General features: G+C 36.2%; 1 non-coding gene across 1 annotated transcript; it reads right to left on the minus strand.

Annotated features, from left to right (window-relative positions):
* Positions 1–7,062: 7,062 nt before the first annotated feature.
* TRNAG-GCC (transfer RNA glycine (anticodon GCC)) lies at positions 7,063–7,133 on the minus strand. The gene has a single exon. It is a non-coding gene; the product is annotated as a tRNA-Gly (tRNA).
* Between the last annotated feature and the right edge of the window lie 4,242 nt (positions 7,134–11,375).

Here is an 11,375-nt window from a genome sequence, read left to right on the forward strand (position 1 = left end):
GGATCAGACTGATATGCTTCAGGAAAGTTTTTCTCTGTGAAAGGCACATGTTGAGCAAAAAGAGGCTGCTTTTTGGGTGGTAACTAGCCATAGAACAAGCTATTATGCTATTGTTCGTTTCCAGGTTGAGCGCTTCTCTCTTTTTATTTATAACTTTTAAATGTGTCTGAAAAAAACCTAGTTCTCATTTGAAGTTTAGACTAAGGACTCAATTTATCAAAGCCCTACGGCTGCAAGTTCTCACAAGAACTTGCTCGCCGTAATTTAACAAGCAGCGGTTACCAGCTCGCCGCTTCCCTAACCTCTTCGCCACCTCTAAGGTGGCAAATTTCAATCTCCGCGGTCGAGTCCGACCGAGGAGATTGACAGCTCCTCCCCGCCCATGATTGACTGTGCGCGGGCAGGGGGCGGGATTGCACGCGAGCACAAAATCGCACTCGTGTGCAATGGTGATTACCTGCAGGTAATTTCACCCCGCCACAGGCGAGCTGAGGCGTACAGGGGCGCGTATACGTGCCCCTGTCTGCCTCAGCTTTGATAAATCTAGCCCTAAGTGCTATAGGATTGTCTTTTTTATCATGTATTTATTGATTATGCAAATCTGCTGTATTTACTGGTACAACAGTTGGTGTTGTAAGTAAACTGGTGGTAACAGCAAATATCTCCATTAAAGTCTATGGATATTTTTTATGTTGACTCCAGATTTCATAGTTTACAACAGCAATGGAAACTAGACCTTAGTTTCTTATACATATTTCCCCCCCCCCCCACAGTCTGGGTATTGTAATAATGCTAAATAATGCTAAATCAAGTATATACATCATTAGAAAGCAATGTCCACTTCAAGATTGTGTGTGTAAAAGGAGTCATTCTCTGAGTTAAATAAAATCAGGAGAGTTTTTTCATTGTAAATATATTAATGCTGGAGGCAAATAGCCCTTATTAAACTCTATGACACCAATTTGATGCAGCAGTGACTTTATTTGATGGTGTGAAGACCGGAGCCTGGACACACTTCACAGATAAATGCTCATAACAAAAGGCAGGGAGTAAGTAGGTAGTTGTTATTTCTGTCACTCAGCCTTATGCCTTATAACAATATCTGCTTTACTCTGGCTTCTCAATACAAATAACAACAATAATACAATATGACTTTCTTACCCTTGCAGGAAAATATTTGTATTAGAGAGATATAAATAAACAAAAGCAGAGATTATATTAGAGTTTGAAATCTAAAAGTGGCTTATATTAAAGGGACAGTATACTATAACATTGTTTTCCCCTTAAAGGGACAGTATACTGTAAAATAGTTTTTCCTTTAATGTGTTTACAATTGCTTTTTTTACCAACTGCAGAGTAAAAAAATTATGAAAATTAGCTTTTAAGGTTTATTTCTGTATATTAAAGCTCTGATTTTGTGTTTTGAAGCCACAACCTAATAAAATAGGTTGAGCTTGTAGGTATAATCAGATCTCATTACTATATCACATTGTGCACATATACCTGCTTCTTTATCTTATATCTGTCCTTAAAACAATCACCAATACTTTGAGAGAACAATGGAAAATCAAAATTTCATTACCTTATCTCTGCTTTATCACACTGGGAGTGTAATTTCTTCTGCTGGCTGTGTTAACAAAGCTTATCTATACCTGGTACGCGCGGCCACAAACTTTCAGAATAGGTGGGGATACCACATGCTAAATTAACAATTTCAAATGCCAATATAAGGGTAAAGGAGCTACTTGTAAACAATTTAATACACTCCAGCAGGTAAAGTGGATCATTGGGAACAAATTAAAGGGGAGAAAATTTTTGAGTAAACTGTCCCTTTAATGTGTTTCCAATTACTTTTTTTATCAGCCGCAGAGTATAAAATGTATGATAATTAGCTTTCTAAACCCTTAGTGACCAGAGCACTTTTCAATTTTTTGACCGTTTGAGACCAGGGCTATTTTTACATTTCTGCGGTGTTTGTGTTTAGCTGTAATTTTCCTCTTACTCATTTACTGTACCCACATATATTATATACCGTTTTTCTTGCCATTAAATAGACTTTCTAAAGATACCATTGTTTTCATCATATCTTATAATTTACTATAAAAAATGTTTTAAAATATGATGAAAAAATGGAAAAAACACACTTTTTCTTACTTTGACCCCCAAAATCTGTTACACATCTACAACCACCAAAAAGCACCCATGCTAAATAGCTTCTAAATTTTGTCCTGAGTTTAGAAATACCCAATGTTTACATGTTCTTTGCTTTTTTTGCAAGTTATAGGGCAATAAGTACAAGTAGCTCTTTGCTATTTCCAAACCATTTTTTTTTTTTCAAAATTAGCGATAGTTACATTGGAACACTGATATTTGTCAGGAATCCCTGAATAACACTTCACATGTATATATTTTGTTTTAGTAGACAACCCAAAGTATAGATCTAGGCCCATTTTGGTATAATTCATGCCACCATTTCACCACCAAATGCCATCAAATAAAAAAAATTGTTCATTTTTTCACAAACATTTTCACAAACTTTAGGTTTTTCACTGAAATTATTTACAACCAGCTTGTGCAATTATGGCACAAATGGTTGTAAAGGCTTCTCTTGAATCCCCTTTGTTCAGAAATAGCAGACTTATATGGCTTTGGCATTGCTTTTTGGTAATTAGAAGGCTACTAAATGCCACTGGGCACCACACGTTTATTGTCCTCGCCATCTTAAGTACTGGCAGAAAGTCTGCCAGTACTTAAATAAAAAGCTTTTTTTTTATTTTTTATTTTTTTTTTTATATTGATTCTGCAGTGTTAGATCCCTCCTTAGCCCCCAACCTCCCTGATCCCCCATACAGCTTTCTAACCCTCTGCCTACTTGTCGCCATATTGGGTACTGGCAGCTGCCTGCCAGTACCCAGTTTGTTCAAAAAAATGTTTTTTTAATTTTTATATTCAAAATAAAGTATTTTCTGTAGTGTAGCTTCCCCCCTTAATACCCTACCCACCCTCCCCCCCAGATCCCTTGGCCAATATTTATTATTCCCCCCTCTCTCTCCCTCCTTCATATCCATTCATGTCCACCCCGCCACAGTCCCGAGTGAACACACAACATCGGTGTGCACAGGAACCGGATTCGACCATTGATGGGCTGCCCACCCGCCTCCCTGCTGCTGCTTCCACCCACCAATGATCGGCATCATCAATGGCCGATGCAGGGAGGACCTCAGAGTGGACCTCTCTGCATTGGTGGTTTAAAAAGGGTATTACAGTGAAACCTCAATATCCAGCGCTTCAAACCCCAGAGGATGTACCAGGCACGTCCTTGGTCGTTGTAAAGAAAAATAAAAAATTAACATTTTATTACCTTATCTCTTCTATATCCACTTGGAGTGAAATTTCTTCTACTGTCCGTGTTAACACAGCTTGGTCTTGAGGCCAAAAACTTTCAAGATACCACAGGCTAAATAAACTATTTCAAATGCCAATATAAGGGTAATGGAAATAGTTGTAAACAATTTAATACACTCCAGCAGGTAAAGTGGATAATTGGGAACTTGTATCTACACTCCTCATTTAGTCTGTGTGTTTTTTATGTCATTGAATAAATATGAAGTTTCCTTTTCTTTTTTTACTATTTGCGCAGTGTTAACTATGTCTGGATTTATTAAGTGCCTGTGAATATTACAGATGAACTTTTATTTATGTATTTATGTATTTACTATGATTCTCTCACGGCTCATTTTTTTTTTATACCTAGCAGGAATGTGATACTCTATTGCTGCAGAATTAACAGTAAATCTTCTCGGCTACAACAGCACTATTTTTTAACGGTTAGCGTGGTTGATGGAGAAATGTTTACTATTCTAATACAGATTACATATTACAATTTATTTTGATTATCACAATTATACTCTATTATGCTTTTTTCCCTTAGCGTCCTTTATTGAAGAGCATATCTAGGTGGTGAGCTTAAAAAGATAAAATATAATTGTGGTCATTGGAAAGTAACTGAAAGTTGCCTAGTGCAGTCTCCTAAGCCTTTACTGGGTCGCAACACCATGTTTACTAGGTCGCAACATGTGTGTGTGTTTAGGTGTAATGTGTGTGGTTTGTGTGTGTTTTGTATGAGTGCATGGTGTGTTTTGTATGAGTGTGTGGTGTGTTTTGTATGAGAGTGTGTGGTGTGTGTGTTGTATGAGTGTGTATGTACAGTATGTATTGTATGAGAGTGTGCGTGTTTTGTACGAGTGTGTATATGTGTATGTGTTGTATGAGAGTGTGTGTGTTGTATGAGTGTGTATATGTGTATGTGTTGTATGAGAGTGTGTGTGTTGTATGAGTGTGTATATGTGTATGTGTTGTATAAGAGTGTGTATGGTGGGTGTGTTGTATGAGTGTGTATATCTGTGTGTTGTATGAGTGTGTATATGTGTATGTGTTGTATGAGAGTGCATGTGTTGTATGAGTGTGTATATGTGTATGTGTTGTATGAGTGTGTATATCTATGTGTGGTATGAGTGTGTATATGTGTATGTGTTGCATGAGAGTGTGTGTGGTGGGTGTGTTGTATGAGTGTGTATATGTGTATAGGTTGTATGAGAGTGCGTGTGTTGTATGAGTGTGTGTATGTGTATGTGTTGTATGAGTGTGTATATGTGTATGTGTTCTATGAGATTGCGTGTGTTGTATGAGTGTGTATATGTGTATGTGTTGTATGAGTGTGTATATGTGTACGTGTTGTATGACAGTGCGTGTGTTGTATGAGTGTGTATATGGGTATGTGTTGTTTGAGTGTGTATATCTGTGTGTGGTATGAGTGTGTATATGTGTATGTGTTGTATGAGTGTGTATATGTGTATGTGTTGTATGAGTGTGTATATCTGTGTGTGGTATGAGTGTGTATATGTGTATGTGTTGTATGATTGTGTATATGTGTATGTGTTGTATGAGTGTGTATATGTGTGTGTGTTGTATGAGTGTGTATATGTGCATGAGTTGTATGAGTGTGTATATGTGTGTGTGTGGTATCAGTGTGTATATGTGTATGTGTTGTATGAGTGTGTATATGTGTATGTGTTGTATGAGTGTGTATATCTGTGTGTGATATGAGTGTGTATATGTGTATGTGTTGTATGAGTGTGTATATGTGTATGTGTTGTATGAGTGTGTATATCTGTGTGTGGTATGAGTGTGTATATGTGTATGTGTTGTATGAGTGTGTATATGTGCATGAGTTGTATGAGTGTGTATATGTGTGTGTGTGGTATCAGTGTGTATATGTGTATGTGTTGTATGAGTGTGTATATGTGCATGTGTTGTATGAGTGTGTATATCTGTGTGTGATATGAGTGTGTATATGTGTATGTGTTGTATGAGTGTGTATATGTGTATGTGTTGTATGAGTGTGTATATCTGTGTGTGGTATGAGTGTGTATATGTGTATGTGTTGTATGAGTGTGTGTATATCTGTGTGTGGTATGAGTGTGATGAGAGTGTGTGGGGTATGTGTATTGTATTAGAACGTGTGTGTGTTATTAGCTTTTTACAACACTTTCAAGTTTGACTGCAATCAGTAATAAAGTACGCACACATTTTAGTCACTATTTCTTCAAAAATTTCCAAACCAACCATAAAATAGGGTCACAAAAGTATGTGGTATCATTGCACTGGGTCTTGGGAAAAAAGTTTGAAGAACCCTGGTCTAAGGTGTGTGTGTAAGCATTTGTGTGGCTGAGATCTGCCCTTACATAATCTATACAAAGACAACTACTAGTGTGCAGCACATGGGCGTATCATGGCCTAGGCCAACATGACCCGTGCCTAGGGCGGCAGCTTTGGGAGGGGCGGCAGATTTGGGAGGGCAGCAAGCACCATTCACATAAGGCTTTATTATCCCAGGCACGCTTGCGATGCGCACATTGAAAAGACTGAAGAGACTGAGACGCATATTCATTTCAAGGTAAGTGTCCCCCACTGACACCAATGCTTTTTATTGTCTACTCAGTGACTCAGTCTCTCAACAAATTAGTGGCTGCGCTGCAGCAAGTCAGTTAATTTACTTTATGCACAAGTTCAACATCACCATGCCATGAATCGGCACAGCGTGAGAAATGTAGTCGGTCTTACAGATCAATCAGTGTAATGTAATCAAACTGGAAGTCGCTGCGCCATAAGAAAAAAATGAGTGGCTCCCGGTCCTTCCTCAAGCAAAGGGAAGAAGAAACTATATAAAGTTAAAATGAAGCGTTTATTCAAGTAAAGACTGTACTTGCAGAATCTTGAGTGCCTAGGGCAGCACAAAACCTAAATACGCCACTGGTGCAGCATCATCATCATCATAATAATAATAATAATAACAATAAAAAATATTAGAGATAAAGTAAGGTTTGAGGATCATTCACTCTATATCTATTTTATCTATCAATCATCTATCTATGAGACAAATATATACATATCTATCTATCTATCTATCTATCTATCTATCTATCATCTATCTATCTATCTATCTATCTATCTATCTATCTATCTATCTATCTATCTATATATATATATATATATATATATTACTGTAAATGTTACTAATCACAAACTAATAAGGAAATTCAAGTGGGATTTTACTTAGCTTTGCAATGAGTGGGCTTGAAACTTTTGCATACATTATTATTATTAATAATAATAATAATAAATGTTAGAGATAAAGTAAGGTTTGAGGATCATTCACTCTATATCTATTTTATCTATATCATCTATCTATTATCTATCTATCTATCTATCTATCTATCTATCTATCTATCTATCTATCTATCTATCTATCTATTTATCTGACAACAATATATATATACATTGCTGTAAATGTTACTAATCACAAACTTATAAGGAAATTCAAGTGGGATTTTACTGAGGTTGCAGTGAGTGGGCTTGAAACTTTTCCCATACATAACTTGTTTCATAATGATGAAAAATAAAAGGTTTATGTGATCTTATTTTCCTTTCTTGTGTATTTCAACTTCCAAAACAGTGATTTATTCATATTACTTCATGCAAATAAAGAAAAAAAGACACTGTTGCATTGGCCGGGAATCGAACCCGGGCCTCCCGCGTGGCAGGCGAGAATTCTACCACTGAACCACCAATGCTTTACATACCAAAATTTGACACACATGCACTTATGTACCAAACTAAATATGACTGAAATAATTTTTAATAATGAATTACTTTCGATTTGGCAGAAGCCTAAGGAAAACGTATGCTTACTTTGTGTACAGATGTGTAAACATGCGAAATGTATATGTAGGTCAAACATGTCTATGCAGCAAAATGTGCTTCTGTTTGTCTTACATTTACATTCATTCACTTTGTGAATATGAATGATTCGCAATTAAAGCCTGTTACATAACTTCAAATGGTAATTTGCCTTCTCCACCCATTCATTTTCCTCACTCAGCTAATCCTCCCTCCCCACTCCTGGTAAATTTGACATTGAATGCATGACTACCTCCTGCCACTTCAGCACTGCCCACTGCCAGCCCTGTCATTGTGTCGCCATATGCTCTTATGCTAAGCATCCCACCCCCATTCATTAAAGAGAGATTTGCCCTTCTGCCTAAATATTACGTAATATTCCCAATGGTTTGTGGGCACTGTAGTCCGATGATAAAAAAGAAGTTTTGTATTTGACGACTCACTGCAATAACTCAAATGTTAATTTTACACGTTTAGTACTTTTCAATCCTTTTTTTTTTTCTTAGACACACCTAACCTATTTTTTGTGACCCAGATTTGTTGATCAGTAGTGCTAAAGTTGAAAAACATTTATACAGACCCAGTAAATGCCTTTTTTTGTGTACTGGGTTTTCCTAATCTCACTTATTCTTTTATGGATATATTCAGTCTACTTTCCTGGTTTATTAGGATCCTGCCAGTACAAATCACACCAGGGGCACATTTGTCATTTGCCTGATAATGCAGCTGCCTAGGGGTGCCTTCATAAATGAGATATCTCTTCAACAGGGTAAAATAAACTATGTTTGCCAAACTGTGATCATTCTATCACATATAAAGAAAAATTGACTCTAACTATTAAAGGGCCAGTAAACACTAAATGTGTTATTGTTTAAAAAGATAGAGAACAACGCCTTTACTACCCATTGCCCAGCTTTGCACAACCAATATTTTTATATTAATATACTTTATAACTACAGATAGCCTCTTATCACATGCTTTTTTTATTTGCGTTTCACAACAGGAGACATGTGAGCCATAAAGATAACATTGTGCTCGCTCCCATTGAGTTAAGAGTCAGCACAACACAGCACTAATTGGTTAAAATGCATGTCAATAGATAATACATAGAGTCATGTGATCAGGGGGCTGTCAGAAGAGGCTTAGATACAAGGTAATTACAAAGGTAAAAAGTATATTAATATAAATGTTTTGGTTATGCAAAACTGGGGAATGGGTAATAAAGGGATTATCTATCTTTTTAAACAATAAAAATTCTGACCCTTTAAAATATATTTACATTAAATTCACATACTCTAAGGGAAAGATTTTATCAATTTGCAAATGGACAGTATTTTCATTGCAAATAGTGGGACGAATATGTTCCCCATATTTATAATTGCTTACCGCCCCCCTACCCTCACACAACCAAATGGCTTGTCAATCATCCTGGTCAAATGAATCCGGGGTGATTTTCATCTACCGACTACAATTTGGCGGTGAGGGTTTAGGAAGTAGCGGTTTAAATCACTGCTTCATAAATATCAGCTGCAGACTCAAACGAGCGAGCCTGCAACCGATCGGTGCAAACGCCCTGTCATAAATCTGGCCCTGTGTACGAGTTGAACAAAAAGCAAGTAACCTATACCTAGAGACAAGGGCCATATTTTAACCTAGTTTAACTCAGCCTGTGCCTAGGTCAGCAGAATTTAGGGGACAGCAAAGTTTGAGGGTAAAGCTATGGCAGCCTTGATGCCTTCCTACTTTTATGCTGTCCTAAAGTTTTATTTACTAAAGTTATTACAAATCTATTACTTAGTGGATTAGCATTACTTCTTCATGTGTCCCTGGCCTCTGGTAGATATAATATTGATGATTTGGCAAACCGACGTACGTTTTACCAACAACTGCACATATTGCAGTTGCAGTTACTGGTGCAACATATGTCGGAAAATTCTTAAAATCACCAAAAAGGGTTTACCAAATAATTCAACCCAAGCCTTGATATAAACTGTTAGAAAATTCAAAAAAGTGGAAAACAGCACACCTAAATCTTCTCTTGTGGGGCACGGAGCAACAGACTTGCCAAGTCCTCAGCACAATTACAAATTTAAAAAAACTCCAGCCACCATGATAGTTAAAAGACCTTTATTTTCTTATCCTGGGTCCCAACATACAACGTTTCAAGCTTGAAACGTTGTATGTTGGGACCCAGGATAAGAAAATAAAGGTCTTTTAACTATCATGGTGGCTGGAGTTTTTTGAAATTTATAAACTGTTAGAGGCAGGTATTGAGAGTCAAAACTGGGTGAAATATAGACTCACATAAAAAAAAGGTGCTTTAATTTAGAAAAATGAGTCACCCTTAGTAACTTTATTTTATGTATAAGTAATAATTTATATTATAAATATAAGCCTTGGGCGAAGAGTTCCTCTTGTCATTTGTACTTAAAGTGAAAGTAAAGTTTTCTCTATTGCTAACCGTACTCGTAGTAACATATTAGGTTTAAATTTAATAGGACTTTCATTCATGAATTTTTTGTTACTTGTGTGCAAATCAAGTTTTATCCTAAATAAAATAAAAAATTTACCAACGATAAATTCAGCCCGTTTTTTTTTTTTTTTTTATAATAATACTTCCTGATCACGTTTTTTTTGGCCAACTGAAATTCTGGCTGTTAGGCGGCCGTGAAGCGACGTCATACGTCTATTGATGGATCTGCGCATGCAGGAAATCGAGAATCACTAGTGTTATGTTTTTTGGGGTTTTTCCGGCCAAATTATGTGTGGAGCACGTACCCGTTTGGCGCATGTGCATTGGATTGCTTAGACAAGAAACAGCATCTGCTTTCACGGATGGCTCCAAAACTACTAAAAAGCTGTTCTTATTCCCAAATAACATAGTACTGAATTAATACATTATTGTTATTCATTGAGTACTATGTTTCTAGCGCATTGGAGACCGGTATCGCTGTGAAGCGCATGCGCGGTAGACTAGAGAGGATTTTCGCCACTGCGCATTAGAGATACGTCACATAACAGAATATAGGAAGTAAAGGATGGGAGGAGTTTGCCCTGTAACCGTAGGAAAAAACATAATGAATAAAAGTCTAATTTTTTCAACAACTGCAAAAAAAAAAAAAAGCAATCATAGTAAACTTATTATATTGTAATCAATGATACATTCTAGGGGTATTAACTTTACCTTCACTTTAATATTGGGCCTTTATCTTAGAGCAACATTATACTGTTTAATTATGAATCATTGGTTAACTGTCACTAACTCATTTATCTCTTCCTTCTGAGACTGAGGTATTAAGTTTTTTTTTCCCTGAACAGGGCATAATTTCAGGGGTCTCAGAGGTTTCATATGAGATCTGGCCATGCAATCATTAGAGGCATCTATACTGGGCATAGCAAATGTAAACAATTGAGCAATACACTGCAGAAGATCTGTGCTGAAAATAAATGTTTTAAAAGCTTTTAAAACTGTCATTTTGCTAGCAAAATTTGAATTGATTGCAGTCCAGGGACATACCCTTTGAAGCAAATGATTTATTTTTTTTGCATGCCAAGAAATATTTTAACATGCTTAAATGCTGTTTGTATGTATGAAGTACAGAAAACTTTTTAATTTCTATTATTTTTACTTTATCCAAGGGAATGGTGAGGATGTTTTGTGGCTTCCAAATCTTTAAAAATAGATCACTGTTTTTTTTAATATACTAAAATTATTTTCTTATGTTTAAAATGTTATCATATGTACACTTTTTTTCTCAAATCTAGTAATCAGGGCACACTTTAAGACCATATTTTCAGGATTACCTTGGGAAAGACCAGGTTAATAACAATTGTTACTGATCAGTTGGTTATTTCACATATCAGATCAGATATCCTGAAATCACAGCCTGTTAGTGTGCCCTAAGGACTGGAATTAAGAAACAATGATATATGAGTTTACAATTATGATTAGTTAAAGGGACATAAGTCCATATTTTAGAATAGTAAAGGGGATTTTTTTTTAATAACTAATGTAATTCTCTAATATATTGGAACATTTTTTATTGCACAATTGTGCGCAAAGAACAATGCATTTAATTATCTACAACCGTGAACAGACACTACTGGTCCAGAGTTGAGCACATCTGCAGAGCCAA

The sequence above is a fragment of the Bombina bombina genome, chromosome 6, assembly GCF_027579735.1.
Source record: "Bombina bombina isolate aBomBom1 chromosome 6, aBomBom1.pri, whole genome shotgun sequence".
Classification (NCBI taxonomy): Eukaryota; Metazoa; Chordata; class Amphibia; order Anura; family Bombinatoridae; genus Bombina; species Bombina bombina.